This window comes from Macrosteles quadrilineatus, unplaced genomic scaffold (assembly GCF_028750875.1).
Source record: "Macrosteles quadrilineatus isolate MER2022 unplaced genomic scaffold, UCM_ALF_1.0 Scaffold_5__1_contigs__length_97177068, whole genome shotgun sequence".
Classification (NCBI taxonomy): Eukaryota; Metazoa; Arthropoda; class Insecta; order Hemiptera; family Cicadellidae; genus Macrosteles; species Macrosteles quadrilineatus.
Window position 1 is genome coordinate 27,541,411 of NW_026542598.1, and position 26,152 is coordinate 27,567,562.

Consider the following 26,152-nt stretch of genomic DNA (forward strand, 5'->3'; position numbering starts at 1 on the left):
CCATATGCTACACTATTGAGGTTTAGATATTATTTCGTTTGTTTTAGCGGTTTGAATGCCAGAAAACAGGGAACTTTTTTATTGTTTTACTGTTCAAGCTGAAACAAAAATACAACTTTTGCTTAATACATGCCGACTTTCTATGTTTTAAATGTTAGAGACAATATGCTTTGTAGTCTTCAAACCACTAAAGCGTACATAAGCAGACATAAAGCTCAATGGTGTAGCATGTGGTTGGAAAGCTTATAAAATGGCGCAGTTTTTAACATATTCCGACACTTTCTTGTATACAGGGTGTGGACAAATGCAATTTGACCAATGTTTTTAAAATTGTTATCAAACATCTTAATTTTTATCTTTGAATCAATTTACAATGGAGTTTTTACTACTGATCCTCTGTCATTTTGTATTATTCTTATTCAGCATTTAATGTAGAACACGAAAATGACATTATCTACTCAAATCCATTTATATTTAATTGAGAAATAGCTGTATTAAGTTTAAAAACATAGTTATTTTTGAAAAACATAAAATAATCTTTTGGGAAGCTAATTTTTAGACTTGGAACATTTTATATGCATCATCATACTGCATTTACTTTGTACTTACACCAAAAAATTTTTGTCACACTGATTACCAATCACCCTGTATTCATACATTATAAGGATAATATAGGATTCACCAACCTACTCAATTGATTTATTGAGAAATAAATCAATTCATAAACACATTATCTATTCCTGTATACAGATTAGAATAATAGATTTCAACAGGTAGATCAGTGGTGTTCGGTACGATGGACGCCAAGGCAGCAATGCCGTGGGTTCGATCCTGGTTCCCATCTCTAAATTTTATCACACGTATTGTAAGCTTAGGGGATGAGTTTACTGCATACGTTCCAAGCATGGCCCGAGGTCTATGGATGCAAATACAGACTTAAAAGATAAATACTCATAGAAGTGAAGTGCTTTGACTTAAGCATATGCTGTTTTTGAGTTGAATTTTATAATGTCAATACTTTTGAAAATTAAATATTTCTAGAATGTCCTCCTAATAGCACTTTTGTAGGGTAAAAGCAACGTAAACAATAGTTAAAAGCTTACAATGGCAGTTTTAAATTGTAAAGCTTTAAATTATAATTTAGTTCTTAGCTTCTTAAACCACTAAATAATTACATTTACGAGCTCAAATAAAATAAACTATCCGTATTTATTAAATTATTAAAGGAATTAATATTTATTAAATTTAGTAATAAAATTTAGATAGAATTTTTTAAGAATAATGATGAGTTACAACAAATGATAACGAACCATTTGTAAAGGTCTAAACTGTGAACGAAATAAATTATTGACATTGCCTAGCAAGTGGGCCATCAGTACCTCTCCGTGTCTCATTCGGTCAAATGGGCCGTCGGAATAAGAATGAGTCTCATATGTATTATTGTAAAATAAAAACACTACCATCGATGTATAACACTACTTACCATGCCATTCCTCCTTCCCCTCTCCAACGTAAACGGTATCAGCAAACTGACCCATAATTTCTCTCATTAGCTTGTCAAATACCGTGGAGTAAGGGTAAATATGATATTGATGGGTATAATAAACAATTGCAATAATCTTTGAACCGTATTTTTTCAGAATTGGGGGCTGTACCATTTTGTTTATAGTTAAACGGACCATACGATAAAATATTTCAATCAAACTCGATTAAGCCATTTTAAAATCAAATACTCCATTATTCTATGAAAAATGAAATGTTAATTTTTTAAACTCCTGGGCATGCAGGAGGTACCATCCCGTTGAAAACTCCTTTTTGGATTCAAGGGGGGCCCAAAACTCATATCTCCACCTAAAACTCAAATTAGAAAGTTTTGACGAAAACAATACTTTCTCCATATTGCGAGAAGAAAGTGAACAGAACAAAACTTGAGGTACAAAATTGAAGCATTTGATTTTACGTACAGTCTTTTACGTTAGTTAAAATTTGATTGGTAGACAAACTCTTGCAATTCAGTCATAACTTTAAAAATCGGTAGATAAGTCCCTATAACAATTCGAATGTTAGTGTGTTAATTAGGTCATATGTGTATTTAATCATAATTTAACTTTCTTTTACAAAAAACAGCTCGGATTATTTCAACAAAAACTTCATATTGCGGTCTAAAAAAAGGATACAACCTTATTTTGCAAAAATTACAGTGCAAAAGTCATTACATTTTTACCCATAAAATACCCCACTGGCGATCCAATTACAACGGTTGTTGACAAGCTAATAGGAGGAAGTATGCATCAGTTTACTGAAAATGTTTATATCTGTATCATGCAACTCTTGAATTGCCAAGATACTGGTAGTCTCCTGGTGAGATAAAATCAAACTTGTTTAAATATTTAGAATTTTTACTTTGTTTGTATTTTTATTTCATATTCACACATCAATAAAAAAAAAACACTAAATTTATAGCATAATGACTAACAAGACATTATACATTATGTAAGTAACGCATCATAGGCCTACTGATTTGTCCATCATATTGCATCATATTGTATGTTGTTACAACAAATTGTAGGTACTATTATTATGGCGGATTTGTATGGTGTTGATACAAAGCTTAGATAAGGTCTTATATTGGAATATGACTTTTACAAGTATTAATTACTAATTATTATTAGGCATAAAGTTCTTTCATTATTTCACAGCAATGAAAATAACAAGTTATTGATAGATAATCACGATCATTATTTCTCAGGTAACATTAATTATACATGAATTTATTGCTGTTCAGTAAGAGTTTTCGCAAAGATGCAAACAAAAGTTATGTACTTACTAAGCAATTTAATTAAAGTTGTCTTTTCAGTATTCATAGCTAGGGCTAAGGGTCATCCAAGTCTCCATATAACCTTACAATTAATTGTATCATTACATTGTTATACGAGTATAAGTCAATATCTTCCCCAAATTAAAAACTAAAATCTACACAGTGGAATATGCAAACAGGATTTTCCTTATTTTAGTTACTATTATATTGACTGTTGATAACTTATCTTTACGGTACTAGGAGTTAGTTTTTTTTTATTGTAACAACAAATCAATACCCTTGGAATGTTTCACAAAACTTCAAACTGTATTTTTTTGTAATTTTGTATCTGGGCTAATATTGTAAGACATACTGTAAAAGTTACACCATTTGGTTTTGTGGATAGACATTTTAAGGCCTATGCAAAAGCCAAGCTGTCCACGAAAGTATGTTTTTATGATTTCCAATTTGTAAACAATATTATAAAAAAAAGAAAAGCACTTTTTAAAGAAAAAGGAAAAAAAACTGCGACAAATCGTTTGAGCATTCAAGAGAGAGAGGAAAAGTGAAAAGAAACTCATAACACAATCGTGTTACTGTACTATTGTATTTAGCTTCATTTTTTGGTAATTTTATTCACACATTATCATAGTTGTTGATAGAAATAATATTAATTAAACATTATTTTGCCTATAGGTTTTTCTGATCAGTAAGAAGTGAAGTGAGGTATACAAAAGAGGGAATCTAGTTGAATTGCTTAATGGATGTTAATTTTATAGTACTAAGAATTGTTATCCAGAGTACTACGTCCATAGTTGTGTTCCACAGTATATTACCGTTGTATACCGGTGTTGACTATGCAACACCGAAACATAAACAAACCGGCAAACCCTTGCAAATTAGCCGTATTCGAGTTAACTCATGGAAACGACCCAGGAAACTTTACCGTTAGCACAAGAAAATACAGAACCGCACATAAACTCCGAAAACGAGGTGTAATTAATTACCCAAGTTTCCAAAGCCACCGGAACCTCCTGGGTCGCCCGGGCCGCCCTACCCGGGCCAGGGCGGGGACCTCCCTAGAGTACTGGGACACCTGGAGGATATGTGGTTGGAAAGTGGTTGGTAAAAATTATAATTATATAGGTCGAAAGGGCATATTAGTGAGTAAGTGCGGTGGTGGAGGTATATTGATCAGCAGGGTTGTGACGGTGTGGGGGGGGGGGAGGGGGTTGCGTGCGCAGAGTGCCCGGACTGTCAGTAGTCAGTTCTGCACCCTGTGCCGTGTACCGTGTTGTGAAGTGTCGGGGTGTCTATGGTGTATGATGTGGTTCGAACCGTCGGGGCGCAGCACCTCGCCGCCCATGTAGTGGACACCAAGGTGGGCACAGGTTATGTGGAATATAAAAATACATGTTATTGACCCCTCTAAATATCCTGCTACTGATGTTACTGCCGGGATGTGAAATTGTTTGTAAATTTAATTTTTGAGATTAGGTTAGGAAATTAAAATTTTGGCGCAGGCGCCCCCTCCGGCGCGGTACTCACGCCCAATGTCACCTTCGACGGAGATTAACTTTGGTAGATTTTTTAAAATTGACGACGGTAAATTTCAACAGTGTGGGACCCAAAAGGAGTTGATATATATAACGTAGAAAATACAAAAGCCTCCCATGTGATTTTCGTGAAATGGTAGCAAATTATATGTAAACTTTTGAATTTTAACTACCGTTACCAAATGAATTTATAAATTTTATATTTGTGTCACGAATAAATACAGGATACACACAAATATTATTCAACAACTAAATGTATTTTTCTAAAAAAAAAATTAAAGAAAATACATAAACCTGATAAAACTACATTTTTAATGTCATAAAATATATTGTATCGCCGTATCATAAAAGTCGTTAGGAAAACGATACATTACTTTAATTTTGTTTTAGAAAAGCCTTACCAGTCGATTGATATTGTAACCCTCAAAAGCCTGCTAGGTTAATTTAAAATACTATGCAATGAGAGGTAATGCGCCTGGCTTGCACGATCAGTCAACTTTGTAATAGCAAAAAAAAATAAATAAAAAAAAAATAAATGAATAAAGTAAAAATATAATAAAATAAATAAAAATAAAAACAAAAAAAAATTATAACAATCACCAAAAGTCCTCGCCGCAGTTATATGATTAATAAAATGTTATATTAGTTATATGTTCAAAAGTAAGAAGTGAAAATTTAACCGTTGGAAATCCTCCAGCATTTTAAGACGTCAAAGGCTTTAAAATATCAACAAATTATTTACACTATTATCCACCTGTTTTCATAATATTCTCGTCCGTGTAATATACGATGAGATAGTGTCAAGAAGAATCAACAGGTCTTCATGAAGCATGGTAATATACAGTGCACCTGTTAGGCTTCTTGCGTGCAACGGACAAGTTTATGGAAGGGATGTTTTATACAATCATCGGTAAAGTCATTTTCACACTTAAACGTGTTTTAAGTGTTTACGCAATTGTTGAATTACAGACGCTTTTTAAATGGACGTTTAGTGATTTTGTAATATTTTTCTATCGATACTAAATGGTATTACACTACATATTAGCTTCTTTGAAGGAATGTTTGATTTGTTTACTTTTGAATTAAAAACAAACCACTATTTTCAAATACATAACTCATAGAATTATGTAATTTAAACATGACCATAAATGTTTTTTTTTTCAGAAATGATTTTAAGAATAGGATATTCGAAGGAATTACCTGTTGCTAAACTATCTTTGGTTACGTTGTGTTGAAAATAAAGTTACGTAATTAAATAAATTCACCGCTGCAACAACCCTAGCAGAGAAAGCAAAATGTATATTTGCCTTTGATTTTTGCAAAATCTTTTTATTTAAAATGTTTCATTATTACAGCATTAGATTTAACGGGTATTGAGGTTTGCTGCTATAGGGAATTACGTAATTTATTAAATATTAAATTTCTGTAAAATTAAGACACTACTTAAGTATAAATGTTGCCGGTTATTTCATTAATAAATTTATAAAATCATATTTATATACGTTACTCTAAGACTTTTCATAAATTAATTGATTCATGTAAACCAATTGTATTGAATTTTTTTAAGAGACTTATTGTAGGTAATATAATTGAACAAAACAAAGCGCCAACGGTTCGTAATAAAGTCACTTGCTCGTATATTTAAAACGTGTTTTAAATAGCACACGACCTTATATATATGTACCGTAAAAATACGAATTGACATGTTGCCAGTTTAATTTATCTTCCTATCCAGGTGCGGTTGGCAGTTTGTTGGGAGGGGCTACTTTGACCTAAGCGTTCGGCCATGTACCGGGCACAACAACTAACTTACGTCTTATCTGTATTTTATGGATCTATTGATTTTCTAATAGTATACATTAACTAAATGTACAAGGTGACCAAACAAAAACGGGTGAAAAATTAGTCTACCAACCAAAAATATTCTTACTCATGAAAAAAGTGACATGGTTTGATTAAAAGGAAGATTTTCTAAATTCATGTTGAAAGATAAACATTTTATACCACGCCTTTAGCTAAAGAGCGTAACGACGAAAACGGTTTTGCTTCAAACGACAGCTTCCAGGAAGTTGTTAAACCTGCTCCAAAGCGGAAAAATGAGTTTTGCTTATGCAAATGTTGAGTAAATGAACTCCATCTGTGCTTTAAACAGTCTGAAAATAAATGTAAATTTGGAGTTCAGCCTGAAAAAAGGTGAGTGAAGCAATTGCATGATTTTAGTCTGTAATTAAATCTACAACTGTGGGTTTACGAATTAAAAATTAACAAACGTAAGCAAAATAGGTTTTAAAGAGATAATTTTGAATAAAATACGTTTTGGAAATTTTAAAAATATTATCTCCAAATAAAAAAATAAAGTATAATTGTCTCTGGATCTATGTTGATAAAAACAGTATCAAAATATTAATATTTTGATGATATTGCGTTTTATATACATAATAAGTATACAAATTCGCAACACCCTTAGTAAAACAATTTGAGTTCATAAATAATTTAAAATTTTATAAATAAAATGTATTCTCCTGACTTATTTTATCTCGTACTGGCGTAATTATTTGAACAAAATACAGACTGGCGTTCGTTTTGAGCACAGCCCACACAGTTTGCGCTTGAAATTCTGGAAATAAGTGGGCCGTGAATTTTTATTACACCATCATTTGTGGCAATAACATTTTAAAATACCACTTAGGTGGGTTGTTGGGTTATAATATTTTTTATAAACAGAAATGCAATCGGTTCAATTGCCAGGGGATAAAATCATGGATTGTTGACATCATAATGTAATTAAAGTGTTGTATAGACCAAAAGTATATTTGGAAAATATTTAATAGCCTTTAGTTCCAAATATTTATTAAGTTAACCTACCCATGTTGTCAAATTTCCAGAAAAAAATCGATCATATGTTTTACACGGTCTAATTTTAGTTTTTTGCTTTCTATAGTAATGGATAAAAGGTTCACTTTTAAAACTAGGGTCTTTTGATTTCCCATTCCGTTGACTTATTCATCTGCATAAACAGATATTCCAATTATTTATTTTTGACCAAACCTTTTGTGAACTATACAAAAGGCTTTTACTCTGTTAGAATCCGGAAAATGTCTTGAACACTATTTAGTGAAGATTAAATATTTGAATAATACTTTTACATAGATTTATTTTTTATCAAAACTTATATTTAGTATTGTGTAAAAAAGAAACGATGTCTATAAACAAAACATACTTTTATATAATATCAATATTCTAATTTACACACAATTTTAAAGCAGTTTCTTAATAACAATAATCACATAAAGAGTTATAATTACTGTAATTGGTTTTTGGGGTCATCCTCATTAATAGACTTTTGTTCAATATGGATACTATGTATCCAAGAAAATACGAATTAGATCCATAATATGGATACAATCGCCCTGTATATTATTAGTATCAATTCGGATCACAAGAAATCGTGTTCGTTGTCTTTATTTTGCCACAATGTTTTTTTATAACATATATTGGTTCACAGTTAGATCGTTTTAAGACATTGACTAGATACAGAATAATGTATCAGTCAACGAATTATTTGGTGAGGATAAATTACTTTAAATGTATCACTTTAAGGATGTTTGGCCTAAATGTTTCATGACACAAATAGAAATAAATCCCAAAAAATAGGCCATATTATTAAGAAAAGAACTACATTTTAGAAAATGGAAAGGAAATTATTAAAGTATTCAATTGAAACTAAATATAAAAAAAGTTTAAAATGAGGTTTCTAAAGCAAGGGACACCTCTGATGACGTAATTCAAGCTATTATTGATTTAACAAAAGTCAAATATATAATGTAAATGGCAGTTCTTGAAACATATAAAGGATTATAGTTTTGAACTCGTTCTTTCGAAGCATAGTGCCATTTGCTCCCTGGAGAACCCAATACATTATATCCCTGGTGTGAAGTACACTGAAGAGACAGAATATATCTAAGTCTTTGTCGTTCAATGAAAGAGAGAGAACTCGCTCCAAAATGACATTGTCATGGAGGAACCCATCGAGAATACGAACTATTGTGTCACCCTTGTGAATTAAAAGAGGGGGATGTATCCACATTGCTGCAATGAAATAAGAATTGAAGGAGCTTATGAACCGTGCTGTGACCCCTGAGTATTTATAGAACAGGGAAATACTCCTTCGGAATCAATAGTATAAAAGAGAATGGAGGATTGGATATAAAATTGCACAGATAATCTCACATCGTTCTACACTTTCTTCCCTCATTATTTCGGTTAAAATTAGCTCCTTGTTGGTGTCTCTTCTTCTATTGATTTTTTTGTCCTAGGACGCTAGCTAGGCACGAGTCCGGGATGGGTTTTCACACTATTTCAGGCTAGACCTAGGGGTTGCATCATTATCACTTACAGTAGATAAAATCAATTGGTGACGGCGGGATTTGAACCCGGGACCTCAGGGACTGAAGTCCTGCGCTCTAACCACTTCAGCAGCTCGCTCCCCCACTACCTCTATTGATAATGATACTGATACTGTAGGCTATATCTGGGAATATACAGTGTGTAAATTAAGTATTGAAACAAATCTGTATTTTTTAAACCGAAATAGATAGAAATATTCTGTTTGAGGCGTTGATTGTTAACAAAGGTTCCACAATTTTTCACATCAAAAATATTTTTTTACCCCCCTAACAGGGTAGGGGGTAGACTCATTTTTTTCAAATAGCAACCCCTATTGTGTGACCCCTCATTTTGAAGGGTTTGTCAAAAGAAACACAATGACGCAAATCCGACGTGAATATCTCACCCCTAGCTAAAATGGCAGGCATTCAAAAATTTGATTTACTGTATGTGAAAAAGCACCAATTTCACAAATAATAGAAAGGAATATGTATTTTTACAACCGAAATAGATAGAAATATTCTGTTAGTGGAATTGATTGTTAACATAGGTTCCGCAATTTTTTACATCAACAATATTTTTTTCAACCCCATTAACAGGGTAGGGGTGGGGGTGACTTTTTTTCAATAACAACCCCTATTGAGTGACCCCTCATTTTGAAGGATTTGTTAAAAGAAAAACAATGACGCAAACCCGAGGTTGATATTTCACCCCTAGCCTAAATGGCGGGTATTACAAAAGTTAATTTTTGTAAAAAAGCACCCATTTTGGAATATCCGCCATTTTGGCTAGGGGTGAGATATTCACCTAGGATTTGCGTCATTGTGTTTCTTTTGACAAATCCTTCAAAATGAGGGGTAACTTAATAGGGGATGCTATTTGAAAAAAATAAGTCACCCCCTGCCCCCTGACCTGTTAGGGGGGTAAACAAATATTTTTTTATGTAAAAAATTGAGGAACCTTTGTTAACAATTATTACCACAATCAGAACATTTCTATCTATTTCGGTTTTAAAAATACAGATTTGTTTCAATACTTAATTTACACACTGTACAATTCAACATGTCATGCAATGTAAGAACAAAAAAATAACATGAAAACTGAGATTCTGTAGTATTTTACAATGAAAAGGATTAACTCTACTGTGCTAATCTGAAGTAAGCAACAAATTATGATTTAATAAATTGAATCATCTTGTCAGAATTAATGTTTCCATCTCACGATGATTGAAAATATAAAATTTCCTGACATGTTTACATACTTAGCACTCTACGTTTGCACTGATTTTGCTAGCACAGTGGGCGTACAATCACCAAATTATTTCTTTATATTGACATTGAGTATTATTTTTTGCATTTTTAAACCTTTTCAGCTAACTGAATACATTATTTCAAGATGTGATTGTATGTTGTACCGGACATGAAAAAGATAGACATTTACATGGCGCCGTCACTCTGGGTGAAAAGGAAGTTATAAGTGTCGAGATATATGGCCTGTTCATGTACAAATAGACAGGCACATGAATAACAGTTATTGACCATGCCCGTCACACCACATATGGCCCTTTCTCAAACATACAATGTCATATATGGCAAGTGTGCAGTTTTAAGAGTAATTGCGATGTTATTATTTTCCAAAAGTATTGCTATATTTTATTGTTTTTTATTAATTTAATATCCTAAGTTTAGAAATACAACTAGTTCTTAGTATATGAGCTTATATTTCTCGAAACACCGTACACATACACATACAAACTAACCAACTAATCTAGGTGTAAAACAAATTTTTAATATAAATGTACCTTTCTAAACAAATCGGACAAAATATCGAGAACATACATATTGAAATTGAAAATAATAAACGCACAACGTTTCATTTCAGATATTAAACTAGTATAATAGAATTGGCCAATTAGTTTAAAGGTTATGTTAATGCAAAGTTGTTCTGTTGTTTTAATTTTAATTAGCTGGATAATTCTAGTCTATGTAATTAATCTCTCAAAATAGTGAGACGATCCATCAAGTATGGTTAATTGACAATTGAAACAAAGTTAAATAAATTTGTATTAGAAATGTTTGTGTAACTATTATTCATTGAATGACTTAGTTCCATATGAAAGATAATTAGGAAAGAAATTGTTACCAAGCCCATGTTAAGTAAGCAACTAACAAAAGACAGTTTTTTTTTTTTTCAAGTGCCGGTGTCGTTATAGTTGTATTAGGCTATGACAATGACCTTTTACAATAATTAGAGTACGTTATGAGAGCTCTACTATTTTAGTAAACTAGTTTAATATAATTTATTCATTGCAAATTCTTCATTAATGTCCCGTTCTCATAACCTTTTGAATAATAAAAAAAAACTAAATGGAAAAATAAAAAAATAAAGTGAAATAATGGAAGCGTCAAAACACATATGAACCAATACCTGTCATAGTTGTCAGAAGTGAATATCGAATGTGCTCCTAGTGGATGTAATTTGAATCATCATTATTTGTTTTGTTAGAATACATTTTAAATAGCTATTATAATTCAACCCCAAAGTCATTTGTATAAGATTTTATGTCTGTACAAATATTTTTACAGAGAATTTCCAATAAAACTGACCAAATTATAATTAAAATCAATACAACAATTCAAATGTATGAGTACTTTTGTATTGCTCATAATATTAATTACTCGATACAGAATCGTGTTGATTGACTGCAATACTTTTTCATTCACACATTTTTGTCTAAGTTAACATGATTCTGATGCAAGATTTGTTGGGTACTTTCTGTTATGCCAACCAAACATCCGATGTCGGTAGCTTAGATTGAGTTTATTTGTGCATTAGCTATTGAAAACACGTTACCTACTTGTAACGAAATACCCTTATAAACTTACCAACCCAGCGTGTCGTCTTTATAACAGGTTTGACCGGTACAATAGAAAAGCACCATTTTAAATTATTGTGTCATATCTTCAGGAGTTTGAACGTACCTTATAAAATATGATATTATCACCTAAAAAAAATGATTTTGTTAGTGAAAACTTTGCATTGGACCACATTAAAGCAAAATATTTCTAAGTCGTATAATTTATGCCTAGAAACTAGTTATCTTTAAATAAAGATCTTAACAATATTCTATCTACAACTCTATCATATCATTATGATTCCCATAAACAATTCAATACAGGTAAATAAATGTCATAAAGGTAAACGTATTGATCCCAGACTGCCAAGTGTATGTGTTTTTATTGGCGAAGCAGCCTCTTTTGAAGGGCGGTGACCCGCGAAAAGCAAGTCGAGCCCAGCATGTCCGCGTCATTTGATTTTCTGTCCTTTCATCCGTTAAAAGTCCATCCAAGCCGACAAAGTGGAGTATTTTGATGGACGAATCATACTTTACCACATTCGGGTTACTGATTCAAAACCAGTTAGAAAAGTCAGTGTTGAAGATTTGTTATAACTAGAGTTCATCCAGTGGTCGAAAACTAGACCAAAGATATCTAATGTACGACCTTCTCTATTGTTACCCAACGCTGTAAATAAAACATGTGATTGGAGTTTCTTCCATTTCTTCCGTTATATTTCGTCACCATGGCAACCCATAAGGCCTAAGTTTTTTTAACTTCAAATATATTTTTTGTGCTTATTTTTGAGATTATTTTAATTTATAAAGGGATTCTGCACACCTACAGGAAAATATCTTTTAGTATGCGTAGATTTTCTCCACGATGCACACGAGCTGAGAAAAATGGGTTTAAAGAAACATGCTTGCCTATTAATATATAGATGGTGTAAATGTTGAACTCCAGATTATTAGCACATTTTCTGTATTTGGGTGATGTGATTCCCATAGTGTTTATGGTAAGACGTAGACTTGGGAACGAATTTGATCAAAGTCCCCTGAAGCCAAAAAAACTCGTTAAATTAATACATATTTTTATGTGTCTACATGTAAAAAGACTCGAGTTTCAATTATCGAATGTCTATGTAATTTATTTAAAAATGTAAACCTTCGTTCATTCAAACAATTTCGTGAACCACAATGATTGGACTAAGTTCAAATGAATGGGGTTTTAAGAGGGAGTTTTTTGGGTAAACATTATGGTTTCCTACTTCTAAAAATAAAAAGAACTTTATAAGATTGGGTTTGAAACCATTTTGTTGAGATAAGTAAAAGACAATTTAGTATGTTCAACCGTGGCTTTACCCTTAAATGTTCTTGGGAAATGCAAAAACACTATTTTTTATGATTCTTAACCAGAGGAAGTAAAATGTTATGTTTCGCTTGTTTATGGGTTCAACAGGTGCTGTTAAAAATTTTTTGGGGAAAAATTATTTATGAATTTTTCCATAGCAGCAAACACCATCATTCGTTAAAAAAGTGTTATTTAAAAAGGAGTTATTATAACATGTTGAAGGAAATCCAATAAGATAAATGGAAATTTGCTTCGTCCACAGGTTAGTTGGGGGGGGATTTATTATAGGATAGGCTGTGTTATAATACTGAAGACCTTTTAAGCTTGAATGTAAAGGAAAGTTATAAATATATTTAGCTGAATGCTTTTAACGCTATAAATGTTTAATGTGTATTGATTTCAGTAATTGTTGACACGATCCCTTATTATCTGCACGAAATGAATTTATAACTTGATTTGATTCAATAACGATATTTTACTCTTATATGAATAAAATTGCTAAACTTTCGTAATGTAAATAAGTCTTTTCTGGTTTGAAAATATTAGAAGTATAAAATGGATGGTTTTCCCAGAATATTTTAAGAAATGTTATCTCTTTTAGCCGTTTAAACTGCAAATAGTAAATTTTACCACTAATTATTTCTTTTTTTTCGTAAACAACCTTGGATTATGATTTAAAAAAGTTATAACAGTAAAAATGTATAATGTTAACAACGCATATAAGGGAAATAAAAAGAGGAAGAGGAACATTTTAAAAATACATAAACTGTTAAGGAAAGTATTAAAAACCTTGTTTAGCTACGGTAGCAATAAAAATGTGATCTCAAAATAAACACTCACAATTGCAAAGACTGAGTAATTAAAGTAAATTAATAATTAAGTAAAAAATTACAATTTTACCTGAGTAAAAAATACATACAATTCTATGTATGAATAAACAAGAAGCAATAATACAAAAAACCATTCTAAAAATATAATAAAAAACTTTTTTTACCAAGTATAACAATGTTAGTAGTGATTTAAAAGCTCACAGTCATATTTCCACTTTTGAAGTTCTTTGAAATATCGCTCTCTTAAAGTTTTCGGGAATGACAGATACAAATGATCGTGGAAATTATCACTAACGTTGCTTTCAGGGACTAAAATGTAGAAGCTTATAAGCTGTACTTTGTCACAAAATAAATAGATACTGATATAGATACATTGATCAAGTAGATAAATAAACATCAAAAAGCTTTAACATTTTTTAAATTGTGTTGCTTATGCTGTAGAAAGTAGAAAGTAATTCACATATTACAGTTTTGGTCCTTTAACTTTACTACCACCAATTTGATAGGCATGGTTTATATTACAAATAGGCCTTAGTTATTAATTTTAGGAAATATAAATTTTCCTCACAAACAATATCTCGTACGAAAAATGACCATATTTCTGATGCTACACATTACATTGAGTACAAAACTAACCTGGATAACAAAATGTAATTACATTTGACCTCGAAGTTCATTTATTGGTTTTTAGCAATATAACCGACCAATGTATGTTCATATCTGGTTCCGCAGAGCAAATAACCGCTTCAAATACTCTTTGAAATTAAACTGCCTCAAAAATACTTGAACATATACAACACCAAGGGGTTGAGTTTAAATAACATGTTATTCATTTTGTTTCAAAAACTAAAAAATGTAAAGTAATTTAAACAAGGACACTTGAAAATATATATTGTTATGATTTAATAATTAGTAGTAAAACCATGGCTATAATTGAGAAGGTCCCATTGATACAGAAGTACCTTTTATTGTAGATACACCTTATACAACCCCTTATCAATCACCTTATCTTATTGTTGTTATACACAATGGTTATAACTCATAATAAATTGGTTATAATAATAAAAAAAAAAAAATATATAAAAAAACTCAGTATAATATAAAACATCATACAAACAGTTGCTGGAACTTATAACACTTCTCATGAAAACAAACAACACAACTAATAGTACTATGGTAATAGGTACTATAGGTAAGGTAAGCTTAGTACTAATAGTAACAAGGTTATAAGACAAAACATACTAAACACTACCTAATATTTAGCTTATTTCATAAATATTCCACCTAAAATACATAGATAATAAGTTAAAGGCGTTATGTAAAAAATAACGTTGTTTTTTATATTCGATAGTTATACCTAGACAAACATAAAGTAATATTATTTTGATAGAGTGTTGAGAACTGTTCAGCACTTCTAAAAGGTACATTATTTTGGTATTAGGCAATGAACATGTGTCCTATATTTTAATTTATTACAATGCAATAAAAATAGCAAGTATGGTAATTAAATCTGTTGGAAATGATTAATCCAAAATAACATAGGGAACAAAATTAGTTAAACCTATCTTATCATGAAGCTTACGGGAGAGCAAAAGTCGCCAGACCCCTCGGTTGAAAGAGACAATTTATAGTTATTGACTGTCACCCAGACCTCAATAAATCAGTTAGGACTTGACAATATACACTACAGAAACCAGCGTAAATAAAATGTCGTACACAAGCAAAAAGCTCTCGGGATGAAGGAAATACATGTGTATAACAAGTATTTCATGTTGGAAAATACTTTTGATTATAAAGTAAATATTTGTATAGCATTTGAATATAACTTTTCTTGTATTTGTTATAAGATAATACCTTGTTGTATTAATATTACTATTCTAAATGTTGAAATTATATAGTTAGTTAAAGTTTTAATTTTTGTTTGTAGATGGTATTTAAATAATGCTATATACACCTTAGATTATTTTAATACCATAAAAATAAATTGTTGGAAATACAAACTTAGATTGAAGTTAAATCGAAGCCTTGTTGAAAATATAATAAGGTTTTACTAAGAAGTTAATGAAAATAAAACTCATTATTTATTTTTTTGCAAGGTTAAAGAGTAAGTATTGTAGAAGAATACACTAAAAGGAGATAAAATGTCAAAAAAGGCTTTCAAAGAAGTTTCCACGTTAGATTCAAATACCTAATATATCAACTAAAAGATTCAAAATATTTAAAGATAAAAACTACATTTTCCCATAATGTGAAATAATCTTAAACATTGGTTACGTTAGAGAAAAACAATAAAATCACAACACAAAACCACGTAGGAAACAAATGATTAATGCATATCAGCTGATTGATAATGAAGTAAAGGAAGCAGTTCTGAGAGCTTATGAGCCTGTTTTGAGTCCAAACAGTAACTATGTACTCGCAATAATTTGGATTGCCTTTTTATATAAAACACTCCGTACCATGTTTTCAACAATTTGCCATCTCATTCACATTCTTTATTTACTACTTTGCGTTTTTGCATTTGATAAGAAATTTATGGTAACTTTGTAAAATATAAAAAGGCTTAGAACAAGATAACTGGGTCTGATTGTGTTACCTTAGTTTATTCATTTGTTACTGATTAAAAGTCGAATAGTTACAAGCTTTGTTGCATTGCGGAGTGTAGTCTCTGCAATACTCCTCCAAATCCCTAGGGTTCTACTGAAACACATAGGAATAATGGAACTAGAGTAAGGTTATAACTAAAAAATATATACAGGGTGTTTAAAAAAGGGTCGAAATAGAATTAAATCAAAACTACATCTTATTTCCAAAATCACTTTGCTCATCAGATATCTGCCACTTTTTTACATAAAATAAAAACTATAAATCTTTGACAAAATCACTTCGTTAACCGGGTATCCACCATTTTGTATTTTTTGCAGAAATATTTTTATATTTGGATCGTTTGAACCATTCATTATGAAACTTGGTATGTATGTTAATGTAGAAGAGACCAATGTAAAAAAAAACGTTACTTTGATCCAATTAAAACATGAAAATGGCGGCCATTTATTAATTTTTGTTATTTGAATTACAAAAAATGGCTGATTTCCCCCAAAAAAAAGCCATGGACACTTTTATTTTGTATTTAACATTTTCTATCAAACAACTCCAAGTCCTAAAAATAACTTAAACATCACGATTTTTAGTTTGAATGATTATTCAGTCGTTTTGAACTTGGTGTAATTCGACAGGGAATCCAAAATGCCAAATAAAAGTATTCTAAAAATTATTCGTAAAATCAGCAACTTTTTTGTGATTAAAATCTTCAAAATTAAAATGGCCACCATTTTGACATTTTAAATTGGATCAAGGTAACGTGTTATAACACGGGTATCCTTTACCTTAAAATACACACAAATATTCATAAAGATCGGTTTAAACAATCTAAAGATAAAAACGTTTATGGCTTATGTAAATAATACAATGGCAGATATCTGGTTAACAAAGTGATTTTGAAAAAAAAATGTTTAATTCTTGATTAGAAAAACACAACAGATATGTAAATTATTCCCCCACCTTGTGTTAAAAACTCTGTATATAAATATAAAATATTTCCAAACACCTAACATTGAGATAATGCTATTTTATATTTTTCAAATTAACCAAGAAAAAAACAGAGAGAGTAAAATATCATTAGTTGGTAAAAGAACAATGAAGTTGGGCTGCGAATGAGTTATTTGTTGATTAACTTGTTACTAGCTATATTCAAGCGAGTAACTTGACTATGATAGACAAGTAAGCCAGTCCATTGTTAGTTCAGACTGAGTAACTTCGACAACCAACTACTACATTACGTTTTGTAGTTAATTATACCAAGTTTGACTTGTGTGGTTTATTAAATGTAAAGTTAGTTGATAGATAGAGGAAAAGCATCAAGAGTTAACATTTTATAGAACATGTTTTGGTAAAACTTTATTCAAAATTATAAAAAAACTTAACATACTTTAAAATAATTGATAAATATTATACAATTTGAGTCTTTCAAATTGTTGTTTACATCAACACGATGGATAAGTTTTACAACATTTATAACATTAATACTGTACATAAGTTATTTATAATTTAATGTTCATCCTTTTATAGCTTTGGCTTAAACACAAAATAGAAACATTCGCACACTAGTAGACAAATATATATAACGTGTCTGAGAGCACAGATTTATAAAGCTTATTTTAACATGTGTATAAGTTGTGTGTCTTAAAAACATAAGAATATTAAAACAATCAGGCAATTATTCACTTGCAGTTGATTTAAAACGAAAATCCACCAATTAACTTATAGGGATTTATTCAATTAAAGCTTTATTGATTTAAAACTCCTAGCTTGATTCAAAGAGGAGTTCTCAATTTTATTTACGTTAGGTAAATTTTAAGTAATTGAAAGCAACCAATTAAAACCTGCAAACCTCGACCAAAGCGTGTTGATATAAATCTACCACATCGATAGATTGCAACAGATTGGCTTGTTGATAAAACTTTATTTAAATAATAAGTTGATTCATAATTTGAATGAATCGTTGCAATCCTTAATAAAGATATTAATCAATAGCATTTCAATCGATTGAAAAAATACTGGTGAATGGAGTTCTCTGGCTTTTAAAAGCTGTTCAAAATATTCACATCACGTCTAAATATTTTGTTTTCGCTCTACTAGTAGGTAATCAATGCTCTAATGTATTTGCTCTATATTAGACATATATAGGAATAAAAGGAAAACAGAATAAAATGCAAGCATGCCTTCTTTTACCCCACATAATACTATATAAGACTTTCCCTATGTACACAAATGCACATAAGGACTCGCACAAGGGGATAACAAACCATAACAATCAATAGTTTACTAAAACTCTAACAAAATAGTTTGAAAATAAGTTCGTTTTAACAACTCCTAAGACCGACACCCATTATTATATAATCAGCGGTTTAATATTATATTAGTATGATCCCAAAAGGTTTCTTACTGAATTGCAAATTTGTCCTGAATTTGAAAATTCTTAATCACGGATTAAAGTTTAGAAATACATTAGCAACAAGTTTTACTGTCAAAAAATATTCCTCCCTTCCTCAAGGGAATTTTTTTGTTTAGCTATTAACCTTGAAATTTTAAATTATGTTTATCTGGTATGTAGGGGCTGTTAATTTAGTACTCCTTTCTTTTGGGAAAATAAATCTAGTTGTAACCAAATTTCGTATCAATTAATTACCTAAATATTTGTTCAATAATGAAAATTTTTTATAGTATAGGTATTTTGTCTAATTGGAGCTAATCCCAATATTTAATAAAATGTATAATTTTTTATCCCAAGTCAATGATGCATTGAGCATTTAATGCCCTATTGATAGGAGGTTCTATAACACACACAATGGTCTCTACGGGCGCTTACAACTTGATTACTATTAATTCGCTTGGATTAAGCCCCGATTAATATCTATATTGGTAGCTTCAACAGCTTACAGTTCTAGTTAGTTATTTGTATAGTCTGTGGAATGTAAACCATACTTATGTTCATGTATTGTATGTGTACTTCAAGAAAGAAAAATGTAATAGGTAATATTAAATAAAGTTTTGAATTTGAGGCACTTATGGGCTTAAGAGAACTTTACATACATAAAATTCAACTGTGTACCAGGGTATCTGTATTGAATTGGGCTTGATAAAAAAATTCTTTAATAGATGGTGTTTAGCAGATTTCCCTTTAGGGAAAAAGTAATTACCGTCGGTGACACGGAAATACCGAGACCCAGGACATATATACTTTTAAACTTGATATATAAGGGTAAAAAACCAATATTCCTTCAAGTTTGTTTTTATATAATGAGAACAGTAGATTCCAGGAACATGTACAGGCATTTAAATCTAAAAATTCCACGAGTATGAAATCGAACTATGCGAATCACCTATTGAAAACCGTACATACACATAAAAAAGAACAGAGTTTACCAGTATTTTAAAAGTAATAAAACCTTGATTATGAATCCTTAGATGATAAAATATACTCACCGGGATTGAACATACACCTTAATTGGTTTCCAATAATTCTAGCTTTTAGAATATCCTAAGAAGATTCAGGACGTTCTGACCAATTTTATTACAAGCCTTTTCCTTAAGATTCCATAACTTGAACCAAATAAAGAAACAATTTATTGGAAAAGATTTCTTCATATATAGCCACCGTTGCAAGATTCTGACAATCTACTTAAAAAAAATAATCTGGCAAACCAAAATGAAAAACCAAATGTACAATCTTACATAGAAAATCAAAAGAAATATCCAATCATCTGATCCAACCTGTGTTACAAGACAAACTCCAAAATCATGATCTATTGATTAATTTTTATCATTAATTTATTGTTTATTTACTATAATCATTACTTAACTGTGATAATAGCCTAAAAGCTGAACCATATATTTTGGTTTTGCAAAATAAAACTTAGGGCTGCTAAATGTTAAATTCATAAATTAATTTATTAAAATATATGTTTGTGTGTGTGTGTGTGTGTTTGTGAGTTTTCATGAGTCTAGCGTTCGTTGAACTTGACTGAGTTCGCGAACCAGCAAGATCAGCCTTATTTGAAGGGTGTAAATCAGGTTTTTAGTACCGAAGTTTTCCAAAATGTTTTTCCCAAATATTCACCCTAAAAGATGAAAATGATCTATATTCATTACAGCGATAGTGTAGTACCTTTAAAAGAACAAAATAATTTAGTGTATTTAAGCGTTGTTATACGATGGAAGTTACGGAGAAGACTTCAGAAAAATCTCATGATATTTTAGTGGAGGAAAATAAACTGTAGTATCATGCTTGTGTGATATTTTGATTTAATTTAACAGTTTTATAAATTTGCTTACTATACTATCAATATTATATATAAACACGTTTCCTTCCTTGTAGCAGTTAACCTAAATGTACTAGTTAAACCTACATTTATCTAAAAATAAAATTAATCTGACATCATTCAGGAAATATTTTAGTAAACATCCAATCAGATGAATCGAATTTCACTTGGTTGGCTGAGGTTATTTTAGTACTTAGCAAGACTAAAGTTTGTCGTATCCTACTTTAACATGGCGACTACTTAACTTTACGGTTCGAGCATGTAACATTCGATAGTACTGTTAAATGATAAAACCATATTTATCTACCGCCATTTCAAGTTTCTCAAGCGTTAAACAACCTGTTTAGCGGCAGAGTGGCGTGCCCTTTGATCACATCGTAGTAAATATTATTCAAGTAAACAAAATGTTTATAGAGCATTGGCGTGTTTATGTTGCATGGTAATTTATTCATTAGCAGTCTTTATGTTGATGGTTGGAAGGTAATGTATATTTATAAAGTTGTTAAATGTTGAACAGAAGCTAATATGCTAAGAGTTCGTGTGCAGAGGTGATTATTGTATTACAATGCAAACTTTGTACCTTACTGCCTGTATACTCCAAGTCTAGAATGGGAAGTGTATTGTTTTAAGCTTTTAATAAAACATTAAACTGTACATATTTACTAAGGTTATTAAAACACAGTAAGACGTCTTGTTTTTTACCTACGACAGTTTTTTTAATTAGCTGTTTCAGCTTAGTTCATGGAATTGAAAAGATTCAGTTAACAACAAAGTTTATTTACTTAAGCATTGATTTACTTAACAACACGAGTAACGGACCAATTATTATCAAGGATTGAGAGAAAAGAAGTAAAATTGTAATGAATCGAACTTTAACTAATCAGCTGTTCAGGCCAGTTTAATTGTTGAATAGTGGTCCAATTAGGTTTGGTACAATGATTTGTTGCATCCCTGTCAGTGGCAATGAGAGGTTATAAACGAAAACATAACCTCTCTTAGAAGTTATGAGTAGTAATTTTTATAAATTAAAGCACTGTCGTAGTTAAAGTAGGCCTAGTGTAAGCAACTCGCGTAAATAGTCTTAACGACAATCGTAGAAGTTTTTAAGGCACTCACCAGGCGAATTTAGATTAAATTGCTGCATTCATAATTTTTTGATGGTTATACAAATTATCTAAACCGTTTAAGTAAATTTGTGAATAAAACTCAATTTACTGCAAATAAAATTTTCTCTCTCTAAGCGCAAAATAACAATATGGAGCGAGTAGTTGTATAATAGTGAAAAATAACATTCCTTGTTCAACAATAACATTTGCAATAACAATAACGCTGACTGCTTATAAGGAAGCGTGCATATTTCGTTCTTATGAAGTGATGTTGACCTGTTTAAAGAAAAGAAAACTCAATATCCGAACGATTGAGTAAAGTGTTACTACAAGTGGAATGTTCTATTATAAAAGCAGAATTGTTATCATAGAGATCTCAAAAAAATGACATTTTCATAATAGAACTATGGATTAAATTATAACTTAGAACTTCAATAACCCCCCCCCCCTCCGGAATTAAAAATAATTGCCGTATAAGATAGTTCTTCTACAGGACGAGTAGTTGAAAACTCTTTTTCAGAACTATTTAATTTTATGTAAAGCCAATGTTCTTAGAAATTGATAAGTCGTATTTGGCAAGAATCCAATCCACTTTTGAAATCCTTATTTGATCGTTACTTCGAATACAAACATTTTATGCTTCAACAAACATAACATTTATATTTTTTACATACTAGTTTTCAAAACTCAGTTGTTTGAGCTCGCGAAACTTAAGAATGACTATAATCAAAACATTCTTTATATTAGTATACAAAACCAGGTGAAACCCGTTGAAATCGATGGTTACTGTTGAGGTTAAAAAATTCATTTAACTATCAATCGAAGATAAAATAAAAGTGTGCTAAGTTCTAGCTACGGTTTAGCTTAAAAAAACTCAATTAAAAAAAAAATTGGGTTGTTCATGATTCAGCAGCCTGCTTTGGGTATGTCCGATCTTAATAATCAATAACTCAAATGGAAAATGGTATTTCACTGAAAGTTCTTAGATAAATAAAATATAGGGTACTCGAATTAGAACTGAGTAAATATATCTAAAACTACATTCTATTGCTGAGGAACAATCACATTTTTTTTGTAATACAGTATCTTGAACCTAATTGATTCAGACGATCAATATCTCTCTTCAAACCCCTTATTTATAGGAGCATATTAAGGCAAAGATACAGAAAATGACTTAAATAAAAATGGTGTTATTATTGATTGCAGATAAGACCTAAAATAGTTATAATTATTGTTCATTCGTGATTCAGCAGCGTGCCTGAGGTAGTCCGATCTTAATAATCAATAGCTCAAATGGAAGCTGGCATTTCACTGAATGTTCATAGACCAACCTAATGTAATTAGAACTGGTGAAAAGCATCTTTAATTGAAGTAAGAATAAAAAAATCTAATTTAAGGTTTTGCGGTCGAGTAATACAGTAGATAAATGAATCATGATACTTGATGGCAAATCTGTGAGTGCATGCCTTTAATTTAAGATTATGATAATTGGTCTAGTAGAAGAGCAAAACGAACTCGGAAAAGGAAAAGAAAATCCCATAAGAAAAGTACAGGGAAGGAGTTGCTTTTGTTAATAAACTCGCAATATACGTAAGGTAAATGAATGCCGATGCTTGGTCACATATATGTGCGTGTATACCTTTAATTTTAAGACCAAACTTGTAAAAATCGGTCAAGTAGAAGAACATAGCCGACTCGAAAAAAACAAACGTTTTTTTATAGACTAGAAGTTTCATGTGAAAATTCACTGCAGCAATAGGAATGCGAATTAATCAGGTAACAAACCCAGTAAATTTGCTTGGAGCGCTAGTATCGGAAAGTCATAAAAGATGCTGCAGCGCTCACATACAGTACTGATAGTACATTTTACATACAAACCTGGCTATTTTCCAGGCATATGTTCACACTCATACCTTTTGTTGACCGTAGTTGAAATTGCTTCGTATTTAATTCTGCATTTTGTAACGTTTACATTAAACTTTAGTGTTAGATAAGATATACTGTGGGAAAGCATGTAAATACAAATTATTCATTTTGTTTAGAAGACAGTTTTGGATGGATAGTAAATTTGCAGCTATAAACGATTATTTGGATTATTTAGCTGGGATATATAACATGAGACGTGTCTTCGCTGTAAATGGAGTATGAGTGGTAAAACGAAATTAATTTAATGAAACATTTTACTTTTAATATTTTAATTTTCAAGACATTTTAATGCGGTTTGAATACCAAAAATAATACTTTTTTGGCTTTTGTTCAGTTTTACAGATATTTTATTCTAGATGAAGTTTAGAGCAGACTAAAATGTGATAAAAATACGAATGACAAGGAAATAACTAAGTTGTTTGCTATAAAGTGAGATAACTTTATAGCAAAATATTGATTGGAATGTACAATAAAAACGGCACTAGTCTTTATTCCATAGCTATAAAGAACCAAAAACGTTAACCGTTAATATATCGTATCGTAATTATGTAGGTATACTACTAGTTTGCCATGTTCACTTTTAAAACTTCTAGATAAGGTAAATTATACCCTACACTTTCGTAATATTTGCTTGAAAAGATGTTCTTCAAACTAAATACATGCTTGCATAAAAAGCCCACCTTTCTGGTGTTAAAATAAGTTGTCATTTTATTTTAGGATAAACCTGTAACACCTGTTCTTACTATTGTTCCAAAACAAAAATAGTATTAATAGTATTATAGTATTAAATTGGTTGTGTCTCGGAATTCGGTGCGGGAGGGACAGGTTCAATTCCTGGCAGATGCACAAAATATTTAACGGGTTGGACCGCTTTCACCTAAGATTTTTTAACTTTACTTCTTTTCCAAAATGCCAAAGTAAATACGAACTAAAACATTAAGTGTTTTAATGTAAGAACTAACGGATAAATGAGGATAGAAATTAATTGAATCAAGCGATTGGAGCAGGATGTGATCTAGGGACTTTTGACCACAAACAGACAACTCGGTCAGCTGTAAATTACAGTATAAACCAGGATAATACGTGATCGATTATGTTATTTGCTTCCATTGCGGAAATTCTATTCAATATCAAAGCATTTATCAGGCATAGGTTTCCAACCAAAGTAATGTTGGAGGCACAGACTAAGTAAACTATCGGAAAGCTATAAGCGCTGCTGAAGCACATTCCGGCAGTCGTTTATTACAATGTAAGGTAAGCCCCCAATAACCTCTCTACGTTCAAACTTTGATTATTACCAATTTATACTTTACTACAGTAGATTTATCGTATAAGTATCTATGTGGAACGTTTAGAGCAAAATGGAACGCTCTGCTCAGGTCACATACAATTTGAGGTAATTAAAACGTATGTTTATTTGGATTGTTGTGATATTTTAAAATGTATGCATATAATCTATTTTACAACTACTAAGGGGTGGTTACCAACGTCTCTGGGGGAAATAATTAAGTATGTTAACTTTTAACAAATATTGTTCGAAGAGGTAGACAACCTTTTAATATTACATTTTCCCTCACAAATAGGCTTCGCACAGGTGTTAAGCGTATCCGCAAAATGAGGGGTGGACCGGCACAGTACAAGAGTGACAGTAGCAGGTACCACGACGTTAACAAACGACATAACTGCTATGGATTTTCAGCCACCTACAAAATATTATATATAGTTTTTGTTTCGCTTTCAACACCACATTTCACCAGTTTTACATATAAGATTTTCTTTAATTTATACCTATGTAATCATGATTATCTAGTAAATGATAAATTAAACATGAAATGTAAGTAAATGAAACTTCATTGGACTGTAATTTGTTTTTGTTCCAACCAGAGATATTTTTACACCAGATGAAAACCTACTACACATCATACGGTTTACAGTCTATAAAAAAATTAAGGTCATAAAGTATGGGCTATATGGAAACAACCAAAAAAGGATACAAGTGTGAAAGGAATTCCCTAACGGTTGCGATTATCAGAAAGCACATTGTAGGGAAACAATTATTTTTTCACATCACGAACATGCCATGCGAAGGCATTACACATGACTTGCCATGAAGCTATAAAACTACTCTTGTCCTGCGTGACTGTACTCAGTTCCCGGTAAACCTATACCATCAATCATCACCTACAGGCACATGACATCTTCACTTCTCACGGATATTGTACCTATAAAATTTCGACCAGCTGAAAATTCTATCCACTCCTTTTATTTTATTTATATTTTATCGAGTGTTTATCGGTGTCATTTTAAATTTTTGAGTTATTTTCAAGGGGATGGTGTAAACACTGATCCTGTTACTGTCTACGGAGACTTTGTGTTAGATAACAATCTTTTTCAACACCTCAAGGACAATTAGGTTTGGAATCGATCTCCATAAGAATCAAACTAGTGACCTAGAGATTGTAATGCGAGCACTATAACCACTC

General features: G+C 31.0%; 1 protein-coding gene across 2 annotated transcripts in view; it reads left to right on the plus strand.

The window, feature by feature from the left end:
- The first annotated feature begins 3,864 nt into the window (after nucleotides 1-3,864).
- The window catches only part of LOC128995003 (gamma-aminobutyric acid type B receptor subunit 2-like), a 123,647-nt gene continuing 101,359 nt past the window's right edge, over nucleotides 3,865-26,152 (plus strand). For both annotated transcript variants that reach the window (XM_054419867.1, XM_054419868.1), the window contains exon 1: nucleotides 3,865-4,178. The gene's annotated coding sequence lies outside the window, so the exon portion shown is untranslated. The remainder of the gene's footprint in view (nucleotides 4,179-26,152) is intronic.